The sequence below is a fragment of the Polistes fuscatus genome, unplaced genomic scaffold (assembly GCF_010416935.1).
Source record: "Polistes fuscatus isolate 324 unplaced genomic scaffold, CU_Pfus_HIC Scaffold3, whole genome shotgun sequence".
Lineage (NCBI taxonomy): Eukaryota > Metazoa > Arthropoda > Insecta > Hymenoptera > Vespidae > Polistes > Polistes fuscatus.
The window spans coordinates 3,208,062-3,222,308 of NW_025113107.1; the positions used below are offsets into that span (position 1 = coordinate 3,208,062).

Consider the following 14,247-nt stretch of genomic DNA (forward strand, 5'->3'; position numbering starts at 1 on the left):
TTTACGCGTTCGAACGATTTTTCCTTTACTATCTTCTACCTTTACTATCTTATCTCTAGTACCTCGAGATAAGAGGAAAACGTGATCTCCTGAGATACGCGAATTGACGACAAATTTGGATATCGTTGCAAATATTTATCTATCAAAATAAGCTTCCTTTTTATTCTTATAAATTGTCTGCAAAATTATTTTTTTTTATCCTAATCCCATTGATTCGTAATTTTTTTCAAAGCACAACCACGTGCCTAGACTATTTAATTTTATTGCAGTTTTACGTACACAATATTATAATTAAAAAAAAATTAAATTACTTTTTCAATTTGTATTAAGTTTATTTTAATACATACTCTCAAATAGTTAATAATAAATAATATCTCTGTGCACGCACAGTTATTACAAAAATAATAGAATTATTTTTCAAGTTTTTATTAAATTCATTTTGACATATAATTAATCCTTTAATATTTAATAGCAATTAATGCGTTTCATTATTATTTATTAACAACTACAAATGTTTATATTTTCGAATAAAACAAAAAATGATTCCCCTCTTCCATAAGTTAGCAATAAACTTCTTCAAATCGACTATTTCATCGGAACGATCCGTATTTCGATTAGAAACCTAAATAAACATCATTTAAAAAGTAAGGTAACTTTCGAAATGACCTTTTGGAGAGAAAAAGGAACAAGATTCTCGTTCAAAAAGATACACATACACACGTGGATACAACTACTTTTACATACTTTAGAAAACTCGTGTCTACGATTCGTTGAGCACCAGTAAAAAAGTTCATTTTTTGTTTAGGTTTCTTACAACAAGCACAACGGTCCTATTTACATCCTGTATCACCCATAACGCCATAAAAGAGACTCCTTTTTCGCGCTTTTATCGAGCAATATTTCTATCCTCTCGAATTTCTTTCTTATTTTCGTCGTGCCACATGTACCGACTTTGAAATATATGTTTCTTCCAGCTCCCTCACCGTCAACCTGTTTGGAAAGAAAATGTTTCCCTTTTAAAAGTTGTCTTGCACAACAACGCGAAAGTAATTCACCTTACCGGCACGTTTAAACTGGAGCAAACGTATTTCCAGATAATTCAACGCGATAATCAGGAAATTAACAATGTGATAATCTGAAATTATGATAAAATTTGTATACCCTGTTTTATCTTTATTTTTTTCTATAAATATGAGTGAAAGGAGGTAAGAAAAAAAATAACATTGTATGGTAATACGTAACGATCGCATTTGTATACACACATGCATTCTTGCATGCATAGAAAATGTAGAAAAATTACATTTGTATTTACGGGAGGTTCGCTTTTACGCTTTTAAAAATAAAAATACTCCAGTTCTGTAAAAATATTTGTTTATTCTTTGATACCGTAGAATACCTTTCTTCGAAAATTAATCTTTTGTTTTTAAATTACATTTTAAAATGTAGAAAAATATATCTTTTATATTATGTAATGTATATTTTTTAATGAAAACAAATTTGTTTTCCTTTTTGGAATGATCGAATTTCATATAACATAGGAACATTTATTGATGATGATTTAAAAATACAATCTCATCGAAATATCATGTTATCTTATAATGAATTGACTTGTTTTATAAAATTCAATAAAGATCTAAATATATGCATTATGTTTGTTGGAAATTAGAACATAATGCAAACGAGTGTAACTATCCATTTAGAAATGTAATTTAATCCAAAATAAAATAATCTCATTTGATTAAACATATGAGATTAAAATCTAATTTTCAATGTTCCGCTAATATTCATCGAATTTATCATCGGTTTCATAACATGTATAGTATACATGTATAAATATCTGGATATATAGATAAATTAATTGATAATAGAAGAAAGAGTTCGATGAAGAGTCGTGTTAAGCGACCAAATAATCGGATCGATCGCGTTCGACTAATTAATTATCCAGAGCGTATAATTGGTAACACACGTAAGTAGAAACAAGCACGGTCATAGAGGTCGTCGTGGCAGTAGCATATCAATGTGTATATACCAACGTGTTCCTGCCTTTTTCGCGGTTTATACCCTTCTCCCTCCATCACCACCACACCGATATAATTATCTATGTTAGTACCACGTGATTAGCAACGCAAGCTTCCATCTCATTGATCCAACCTACCTACATATGTCTGTCTATATATGTATTTGTATGTATTAGCATACGTATGTATGTATTTTATGTACGTGTATACATGAATTTGTGTATAACGATCTATGTAAATTGTATGTCTACGAATATTTGTATTTATTATATAATAAACGTGTATGTATATGTGTATGAATGTATTATATCGATGTATATAAATTATATATGCATCGTGTTTGTTTGTTATGTGTATTTATGTATATATTTATGTATGTGTAGGTTTGAATGTAGATATCTTCATATATGTTGGTGTATGTATGATTGTAGGTATCTATGGATAAATATATGGATGAATGTGTGCGTGTATATGTGTGTGTATGTGTATGCAGTGAATATACACCTAATACCAATGTATGTGTTTACCCACATATTTCAAACTCCGGAAGATCGGAAATTCGAACGTTCTATCGCCTCGATATCGAAGACTCGTAATAAAAAAATAAAAAAGAAGATATAAAAAATATAAACAAAGAAAAAAAACAATCGATAATCGATGATTGGTCGTAGGCGTTTATATTCGTCGTTCGGAAAATAAACGCTTCTAGTCCAGTCAACGGGACTGGAAAACTCAGCCGTTTTCCTCGATCTCAGGAAAGAAGGTGAAAACTTGATATAAGGGTAAATAGACGACGCTGAATCGAATGGTGCTAATTTTTTTGAGGTGAAAGGTGCCGTTTTTGAGAAAAAGGGTAAAAAAGGATAAAAATTGGTAAAAAATGGCTTTATCTTAGAATCTAGGCATTTAATTGAAAAACGTTTCAAACAAAAGTTGTAGAGAATTAAAATATACATAAAAAATGTTCTATGAGTTATCTTCGTATTTTCAAAAATAAGCGAATAAAATTGGATTGAAGATGGGAAAATAATTGTAAGAGTGGGGAAGCAAGTCCCGCCTCTCAGTCGGCTTTACACGCGAGCGGGCTAGTGTGCGTGCGAGCGTCCGTGTGCACTAATACACAAACGAAGGATCTTCGGCAATCTTCGGGACTCTCGGTCTTCAATGAAAGTGCGAGTGAGAGAACAAACCAATATTTCTCTCTTTTTATTTATCATGCGATAACGAGTATTATTGTCCTTGGCCATCGATTGTTGAGCGTTCTGATATTTCTTTTTATATTTTTTCTTTCGGTAGCAAGAATTTTACGTCTTGGCCATCGTGTGTCGAGCGTTTTGTATACGAGTGCGAGTGAGAAAAAAAACCGATATTTCTCTCTTTCTATTTTTTCTTTCGGTAGCGAGAATTTTTCGTTTTGGCCATCGTGCGTCGAGCGTTTTGTATATCTATATATCGGCGTATAAGCGCGGCATTTTTAAATCGAATCTTGATGCTTATGGCACGCCGTTTCTTTATTTATTGTCAAAAATAATGAACCTTGAGTAAAAAAAAAATAATTCATTTTAACAAAAACTATTATTATTTAGTTGAGAGTAAAAATAATGAATTAATTTTATAAAATTTTAAATTACTGACTTTTTGTCTCGTAAAAATTTATTAGTTTATCAAATTAAATACATATTTGAAAAAGAAGAATTTTATATCCACACATAAAATTAATTCAAGATATATATGAAAGGATATTCTAAAAACGTGGAATTTATTTTTTGTCTATACATAATTTTAATTCATTTTTATTATGTTATAAGAAAACAGTAATGCATTCTGATTCATCTTCGAAGTCTTAAGAATTGTACGAAATAAATTGAGCTATTATCAAGTGGTGCGTTAGCGTAAGTAGTAACGTCTTCGCTTCTCGCGCTGGGTATTTAACGTTCGATTCTTTGTGGGGGAATTATTTTTTTATATGTTTTTCTATCCTTAGGTTATATAAATTGTTTTTACATTTCCTAATTTCTAATTATATATAGAAAAAAATTAAAATTATTACAAAAAAATTAAAAGCAATAAATTTTTTTACATCTTGCACAAATAAAGGAAGATTTATTACTTAAATTACAAATTCATCCTGTAAATATCATCCTAAAAAATGTCTCGTTTCGGCACGTTAAAAATTAATTTTTGTTATTTATTGGATATTATTTAATTTATAATTAGTAACTTTATTACTCGCGTAATAATGTTGATTTTTTAATAAATTTTATATCGTTAGTGCAAAATTTAAAAAAAATCTGAGGTGGGACTCACTGACCGTCTCCTTGTTAAGGATAGAAAAACTTATAAAAAAAATAATTCCCCCATGAAGAATCGAACGTTAATAAACCAGCGCGAGAAGCGAAGACGTTACTACTTACGCTAACGCACGACTTGGTAATTGTTCAATTTTTTTCGTAGAATTCTTAAGACTTCGAAGATGAATCAGAATGGATTACTGTTTTCTTATAACATAATAAAATGAATTAAAATTATGTATAGACAAAAAATAAATTCCACGTTTTTAGAATATCCTTTCATATATATCTTGAATTAATTTTATGTGTGGTTATAAATTCTTCTTTTTCAAATATGTATTTAATTTGATAAACTAATAAATTTTTACGAGACAAAAAGTCAGTAATTTAAAATTTTATAAAATTAATTCATTATTTTTACTCTCAACTAAATAATAATAGTTTTTGTTAAAATGAATTATTTTTTTTTTTACTCAAGGTTCATTATTTTTGACAATAAATAAAGAAACGGCGTGCCATAAGCATCAAGATTCGATTTAAAAATGCCGCGCTTATACGCCGATATATATAGATATACAAAACGCTCGACGCACGATGGCCAAAACGAAAAATTCTCGCTACCGAAAGAAAAAATAGAAAGAGAGAAATATCGGTTTTTTTTCTCACTCGCACTCGTATACAAAACGCTCGACACACGATGGCCAAGACGTAAAATTCTTGCTACCGAAAGAAAAAATATAAAAAGAGAAATATCAGAACGCTCAACAATCGATGGCCAAGGACAATAATACTCGTTATCGCATGATAAATAAAAAGAGAGAAATATTGGTTTGTTCTCTCACTCGCACTTTCATTGAAGACCGAGAGTCCCGAAGATTGCCGAAGATCCTTCGTTTGTGTATTAGTGCACACGGACGCTCGCACGCACACTAGCCCGCTCGCGTGTAAAAGCCGACTGAGAGGCAGGACTTGCTTCCCCACTCTTACAATTATTTTCCCATCTTCAATCCAATTTTATTCGCTTATTTTTGAAAATACGAAGATAACTCATAAAACATTTTTTATGTATATTTTAATTCTCTACAACTTTTGTTTGAAACGTTTTTCAATTAAATGCCTAGATTCTAAGATAAAGCCATTTTTTACCAATTTTTATCCTTTTTTACCCTTTTTCTCAAAAACGGCACCTTTCACCTCAAAAAAATTAGCACCATTCGATTCAGCGTCGTCTATTTACCCTTATATCAAGTTTTCACCTTCTTTCCTGAGATCGAGGAAAACGGCCCCCGTTGACTGGACTATTCGATAAACAACGATAAAAGGAAAAAATAATATACATAAAGTTTTAGTTTGTTCCTTCTATCTATTTATCTATGTGTCTATATATTTATTTGTCTATCTATGTATCTATCTATCAATCTCCCTCTCTCGTTCAGTGTTTTGATCGAATAAAAATTTGACCGCTGTCCGATCGAACATCCTCCATCAAAAATATTACGAATAAAATGATGATCCCCTTGGAAAATCTATCCTTTACCAAAAGAATTGTTTATTTCTATGAACGCGTATTAAATTCATATTCGAAGCACTGAGCTACCAATACGTATCGAATAAATCTATTTTCTTATGATCGATATATCGATTTGTAAATGAATTTTAATAAATACAGGATATGTTCGTATTACACAATTTTCAAAAGCGATTATACTTGATTTATTTATCAATTCAAACAAAAATAAACAAAAATATAACATGTAATATAAAAATAAATTATTTGCATCGATACTTTTCTAGAAATAAGATTATTTATAAAGTAATAGAGGTACTAAATTAAAAAAAAAAATTACGTAGGGTGCACACGCGACAGAAGTGAAACTCGTATTATCATATGGAAACTAATCAATTCATATATACAATTACTGTCTTTTAAAATCTTACACCGTTGCACCTACTAGATTTTTGCTTGAAAACTATTGATATAGTGTGTTTAAGATGTAAAAAATTTAGAAATAAAGATATTAGTATAACTTAATTACGTATGTAATGAATTTAACTTGAAAGCTTTATTTATAACAAGTGAATTAAATAGAAAAATAATGTACAGGATACACCCGTATCTTAAAATCGCACAATACCTAACAATCATCGGTATAATTGTAAAAACAGGGGGAATATCCGATTTCTCATGTCTAACAATTTGACATCTTTGGTTTTTATTGTTATTCAAATCAGTTAGCATCAGAATACCATTAAAGCAAAAATAATACAAAGTAAAGTTGTTTGAAAATTATATATACTTCAAATAAACAATTTTAATTTGATATTTTATTAGACGGATTATGATACACAGACACACTAACACTAACACGATCAACTCTGGGTTCTCACTCTTTCTCTCTTTCTCTCTCACCCTCTCTCTACCTTTATGTTTGTTACTTCGTCCCTGTCGTTTCAGAAAATTTTATCATTACCGTCACCTAAGAAATTTCACTTCAAAAAAAAAAAAAGAAAGGAAATAAACAAAAAGTATGATAAGAGACAGAGAGAGAGAGAGAGAGAGAGAAAAAAAATTTTTTGAAAGAAAATGTCTTTTTACAAAACAGGGACGTATTATTTCTTCGTTCGAAGCAATATTGTAAAAATCGATATTGTACTATCTTCCAATTTTGTAACCCAGGAAAAGAGCACTCTTTCCTTCTCAAAGCGGGCTATTTTATTAGCGTTCTTCTAGTTCACGCATCCATACATATACATACATGGCTATATAATCGCGTAGGTTTTACGATCGTCAGAGATATATTATACTCGGTTTACTCGAAATACTTTGGATGTGTATTCGATTGACATGACATACTACATCTATGTATTTACAATATGCTTACTTCCATCTATACGGTAAATATGAAATATCAATTTATTTATCTATTTTTATATTTTAATCTATAATCAATGATCTCTAAAACAGAGCTTCTAAACGTATGGATCGTGACCCCATTTGGAGTCACAAAAATTTGACCTAAGTAGTTCATTAGTATAAATATTTGGCTTTGTCTTAAATATATAGTAAAATTATATTAATAGGTATACCAAAAAATTGTTTTCAAATAAATTTTCTTTACGATTTATTAGACCCAGGCTCGTGAACATATTTGCTCGGATAAAAGGGGCTGCCAAGTGGAAAAGTTTGAGAAGCCCTGCTCAAGAATAAAATAATTATATTAAATATATAATCTATAATCAATGGGGGGTCTCTCTAGAATAAAATGATTAAATTAATTTTAATTTAATTTAGCTTCCATCTATGTCACGCTGTGAAATTAATTTTTCTGCTCTAATTTATTTTTTATACATAACAACCTTATAGTATGAGAAAAAAATGTACAATTACATGACCGATAAAAAACGTCATTTAGAATATATGTGTATGTATAATATTTACGTGAAACGTCTAGAATATACCTCTAGAACTTATAAACCTAAAACCCTAGTACCTCTGGAATAAACAAGTTCTAGAGTTTCTCATTTCCCTTACGTCATTTTCGATGTTACGTAAATAATACTTCCTACAAGATTATTTAATTAACCCTATCGTTTACCAGAAAGAGAGAGCATCGAAAGGTTAGGAAAGGAATACCCAAATGGAGTTTCGTTGTTCGCCAAAATAGGAAAATAAGAATCACCTAGTATAATGGGATTTCCTTATCATTCAATCTCAACGAGAAAAAGAGAAAGAGAGAGAGAGAGAGAGAGAGAGAGAGAGAGAGAAAATCTTGCAATACCGAACTTAAGGATGATTTGTAGGTACAATCGGAGAAAAAAATATGTCAAATTTTCACTAAACTAATATCTTTCAATATCTTTTAAAGTAAGGTATTTAAAAAAATAATTTTTTTTTCATCATCTTGTTTTTTATATCAAATTCCTAATAAAATCAAAATTCGTTTGCCTTTAATTAATTTTTAAGTAAAATTTTTAATATTTGTTAGAATTACAAACAAATTTTGGTCAGTGACTGTATCTTGAATTCAACTTTACCAAAAAAAAAATACCATAATTTTTTATATTAGAAATCACTGAGACAGATTATCTCAATATACTTAAAAAAAAAATTAGAAAACAGATTTGTATCTCAGAAAATCATTAAAATTTGTTTTTATTTAAATTAATTAAATAAAATAAGCGTGATTTTTATTCATTGAAACACACCATGACAACGCCGCGACATTTTAATAGTTGGTACCGCTTCACATTTTAACGCATTTTATTACCATTTGAATTTAGGCGGTAACATAGCCTATAGCAAACTTTTAATTCGCCATTGTTGTGTTTAATTTTATTTTCCGTGTAGCTGTTTGCGAGGTTGCCACGTTTTCTCTGTAAATCACACTCTGCATTCAATAATATCGTAAATATCACTCATTTTTATTGTTTTTTTCTCTGTAATTAATATTGAAATCACTAAATGTTAATTGCTAAATATACTTTTTAGATATATAATCTACTAGTTTACAATTTCACGGATTTTTCGAATCATTTTTTCATTATTATTTTTTTACTTAACTCGGCCTGATAAGACGTTTTCCACTTAAGTACGTGTAAATTTGTTATAACAAAAAAAATGTCATAACTTTTAAACGGCCTTGTAAAAAAATCCCTAATTTTTTTTTAGGAGCTTCAGGAGACTTGTCAGAATAATTTATCATTTTTCCAAAGTATTCTCATCATTTTCAATATACTTACAAAACATCCTTAACATTTATTTTCTTTTGTGCATACTGTAAAGGAAAGCTACAAAAAATTCTATTCGAACGCGAGTATACTTCTATATGTTCGATTATATATCGATAAAAATCATGTAAATGTATGTATATAAGTATGCATGTAAAGAATGAATGAAAAAAAGAAGAAAAAAAAAGATTTAGAAACTCCCAAATACTATCGTATCAGAACCATAAAAAGAAGAAAAAGAATCTTATTTATTTTGTTAGAAATATTATTAGATATATATATATTCTCTTAGATTTTTTATTTATATTTAACATAAATTTAATATTTAATTTTTTTTTATATTTGTTTTTCTTTTAATATAAATATTATTTTGATAGATATTTATATTTCTAATCCAATAATATAAATATTAGAATTTTATACTTTTTTATATTTTTAAAAGAACTCAAATAAAATTCCGTACATGTCAAAATTTCGCAAACATTTCCAACGCGAATGCAAATCTCTTAAAGAAATTAATTGTCGTCACGTTTGCTAATTAACATAAGTAGAAAAGTTAGCGTAATCAACAACTCGTAACAACGATTCTTTTAATCCTTCTCCAAACGAAAAATAAAATATACTAATGAGAGTGAAAAGTAAATATTATCTTGGCACAATGATATCAAATATTGTTTATTTCATTTATATACTTCGATTACGTCATTTGTGAAAAGAGATAGATGCTCGATCGAATACGATCGAATAGTTTTGTATCGACGAAATCGTATCTAATCTTATTTAAATCTAATCGATGGATAAATAAGAACGGAGGATTGTTTCTCTCTCAATGCTATCTTGAATAATCCAAAACAATTCACGCACAACAAAACAAAACATAATATAGATAAATAGATGTCTAAAAAAAGAATGTATGTTACAATTAATAAAATGTTCAAGAAAATATACAAACAATTGCACATTAAAGAAAGAAACTGCTGATACAGCATAGACTCTCTCATCTTCCATTTTAAATAAATATTAAATATAATTAAAAACATAATATATATAATATAAAATATATATAATATATAATATATATAATATAAACATAATTTATATAATATAAAAACATAATATAAATATATATAATTCAATAATTATTATATTCAGCAAACACACACACACCAAATTTGTATACCTAATTTAGTATTTGATACAATACATTACTAAATCCAACATACACCCTTTTTCTAACGTCTATTCATATTTTTAAAAATTATTTTTTATAAATATTCAAAATAAATATACAAAACAAAAGATAATTATCGTGGTCTTAATCAAAATCGATTGAAACAAAAGCCACGAAGTAGTACTAGAACTAGTACATAGAACTAAATTCGATATAACAGCCGTAAACACGCACACCCACAGAAACAAAAATACACATACACAGAGATATCCTTCGTACGAGAATGCGCTGAGAATTTCTATTATTATCATCACACGTGCCCCCATATCGGTAGATAACCGGCACACGTGCTTCGCTGACATTTCCATACGTCAGCTAATATTCGTAGATGTTTTTAAATAACTATATCGCTTAACTCTCTTTCTCTTTCTATTTCTCACCCCTTTCTTCTCCTCCAACCCTCTACTCTAACTTGCTTTCTTAATATAGACATCTACATTTACCCTAAATCGATATTAACATCGATCTTTGCACCGAATCTACTCATTAGACAATTATAGAAACAGTGTATAGAAACCTTACAAAGATCATGGCTGATAATAAGAGTCGAAGCAACACATTTCTTATTTGTCTAATCTATAAGCAAGAAAAAGAAAACAGAAAAAATTCTTGAAATTTATTCTCGTCCAACAGGGACACCTATTTTGCATAGAAATTTCTTGTTTCTATTTATTTGGAATATATATTAAACAAGAAAAAGAAAACAATGTCTTGAGTGTAGATAAAAATCCTTTCTTCGAAAGAAAACGTAAACGGCGCCAAGGTAATTTAGATTCTTTTTTCTTACTTTTTGTCTATAAGAAAAATCTCCGACAAAGCATTTCAAGCTTTAAAGCTGGAAAAAGAAGAAAATTGTGACGGGAAGAAGGAAATTCCTTTGAAGAATCCTTACAGGAGAATACACAGATTCTTTTACGACGGAGATTCACAAAGTTGAACTTCGCAAAAGTGCGCAACTATTTTCAACCTGGTTATTCTTCCTCTTCTAATCGATAAGAAAAGAAAAATAAAATATAAAAGAAAACAACAAAAAAAATCTTTAAAAATGATACTCGACAAAGACACATCTATTTTGTTTATAAAACTTTTTTCTTTATATTTTTTGAGAATATTAAATTGCAAGAAAATATTATGGTGCAAGAAAAAGAGATAAAGAAGGTTAAAGAAAAATTAGAAAAAACACCTTCAATACAACCTATTAAACAAGTAAATGAACAAATTATGCCTAATGAAGAAGAAAAACAGAAACCTTTTTTATCGTCTAATCAAATGAAATATCTACAATCTGAATCTGAATATTTTTGTAAGGAACCTGCGAAAACTGCAGAATCAAAGAAATTGGTTAAAAGGGCATAAGAAACCCTAGATCATGAATTTACTTTAACAGCAGAAAGATTACAGGATTTGCACGAGTCACTTCTAACTCGGCCTTCAGAAGATGCAAAAGCAGAAGGTCTTAGTTCAAAATTAGTTTCAAAATTAAACTAATACCACATTTACAACATGCATTAGCATGGCTTATGTGAAAAGATAGAAAACGACCTGGTGGTGTATTAACTGATGATATGGGCCTGGGTAGAACTTTAACAATGATCTCTTTAATCACGGCCACTGTCAATCAAGATGATTCGGAGAGTGATGATGAATGGCATACTTGAAATAAACCTATAACTTGTAAAAGTGAAACACTATAGTTACGTGTCTAGCTTCGTTATTATCACAATGGGAAAATAAAATAAAAAGTAAATGTAAAAAAGTATATTGTCAATAGAAATTTACCATAGTAATACTAAAGAAAAACTATTTAAACGTTTAGCAAAGTATGTTGTTATTATAACATACAATATATTATCTCATAAGTTTAAAACAATGTCTGCAACATATAAGATTCATTGGAAAATAATCATTCTGGATTAAGCATACCGTATAAGAAATCATAAAAGTCAAGCATCTCAAGCAATGTGCTTGCTTGAGCTTTTACCAAATAAAAGATGGACACTTACAGGAACACCTATACAAAATAAAAAAATAGATTTATATTCTTTAATGAAATTTTTTAAATGTTCTCCTTTCGACAATATTCCTGTATGGAAATGTTAAATAGACAATAAAAGTTCTTGAAAGCATACTTAATAAGAATATCAAAGAAATTGAAGTAAATCTTAATCCACAAGAAAAATTAGTACATGAAAAATTTACAATATTTTTTTTTGTGCACGCTTTTTGCACAATTTTTAGCGCAAAGGATAGAAAAAATCACATGCTAGATTTAAAATCTAGATTCTACGATAAGTCAACATTTTTGTCAAATCCAAATAAAAAAACACAATTTACAAATTCTCAAAATAAATTATTGTCGCTCTACGTCGATGTTAAAATCACACGAAATTTGGGTGCTTTTATTGCGTCTACGTCAAATATGTTGTCATCTAGCATTAATTCATGCTGTGTTGAATCAAGATGATTTGGAACAAAATGGAATAATAGTAGATCCTTCTTCTTCTTCTTCTTCTTCTTCTTCTTATTATTATTATTATTATTATTATTATTATTATTATTATTATTATTATTAGGACTTCGTCCTGTTATATTAGGACTATATAGTTCTCTTTCAGGGCGTTTGTTGTTCCTGTAACGACGATGTCCAGCTTTCATTGCCACACCGTTTTCGAGATCTTCCAAGGTGGTCTCGTTGTCCCTTTTCTTTGCGTGTGCCTTTTTTCTTGCCGTGTCATCATCGTTATTTCTACGTCCTGACCGAGGCTTTATTGCTAATTCTAGGAGTAATTTTTATTGTTTCTGAATCTTTCAATAATCCAAATGAAGATCCAAAAATTTGGTTACTCTCGTTCATTGCTGGTAGAGTCGGAGTAAACCTTGTAGCAGTAAATCATCTATTACTTATCGACATTCACTGGAATCCGCAATTAGAGCCTCGAGAACAAAGCAGAGTACATCGATTTGGCCAGAAAATAAATGTATTCATTTATAAGTTCATTTGCAAATATACTCTAGAAGAGCATATCAAACGCAAGAAAAAAAGTTGTCAATAACGTATCAAGCGGTAAAAACAAAAAAATTAATTCAAAATTAACGCTTAATGATCTTAAGTTACTATTTGATCTATAAGGAAAAAAAATATAAGAACTTTTAATCTAATTTATAAAGTATTTTTTATTTTGTAAAAAAGAAAAAATATAGTGGTCCCGGATAACTCAAAAGGTAGAGTACTCGCCTCTACTATCGTACGTTGCAGCATCGAGTCCTGGTGTCCCATAAGTCGACACCCATCAGTCCCCACGGATCATAATATTCACGAATATAAAGGAAAAAAGAGAGTTGAGAAGAGTAAAAAATAAAGTACTAGCGTACTGAAAAGTCAGGGCTCAGGGCATGGTTCGGAGGAAGAACCTCTCGCTCGGCACAAAAATGAAAGATCTTATAATTTAAAAAACTGTTTTTCTTTTTCTTTTTTCTTTTCCTTCTCATTTTTTTTACTTCTTTATTTTGTGTGTGTGTCTGTTTTTTTTCCTAAGAAAGATCCTCAACAAATCTATTCGAGTTTCCAAACTTAGAGAAGAGAAATTGCGAACGGGGTAGTAAATTCCTTTGAAGAATCCTTGTGGGAGAATACGAAGATTCTTTTTCTACGGAGATTCGTGAAGTTAAATTTCGCAGAAAGCGCATTGGCTATTTTAAACGGGTTGTTCTCCAAAGAAACAACATTGGATTGATCGTTGAACTTTCTTTAAATCTTGTAAATTTTTGAAGAATTGAAAGAGGGAGAGAGAAAGAGAAAATAAATCCAGCAAGTAGTTCTCTCGTATAAAGTCAAATAAACCTCGCATGGGATGTTTTTTACAAAAAAACTTTCCAACGAAAATCCAAAACTACGAGTATGCTGTAGACGCGCGTTAACGTAAATACCACGCGAATCATTATAATCATTCTAATTATTATTAATACCGTTTACGACGAA

The 14,247-nt window shown here is 29.4% G+C and overlaps 1 protein-coding gene across 7 annotated transcripts in view; it reads right to left on the bottom strand.

The window, feature by feature from the left end:
- Window positions 1-14,247, bottom strand: part of LOC122520287 (calmodulin-binding transcription activator 2) — a 56,161-nt gene that overhangs the window by 36,475 nt on the left and 5,439 nt on the right. The window contains exons 1-2 of one of the 7 annotated variants that reach the window (XM_043640391.1): window positions 1,061-1,157; window positions 745-990 (exon numbers count right to left, since the gene is read on the bottom strand). The exons of the other annotated variants lie outside the window; for them this stretch is intronic. The gene's annotated coding sequence lies outside the window, so the exon portion shown is untranslated. Of the gene's footprint in view, window positions 1-744; window positions 991-1,060; window positions 1,158-14,247 lie in introns of those variants that run through there. 7 annotated transcript variants of the gene reach the window in all.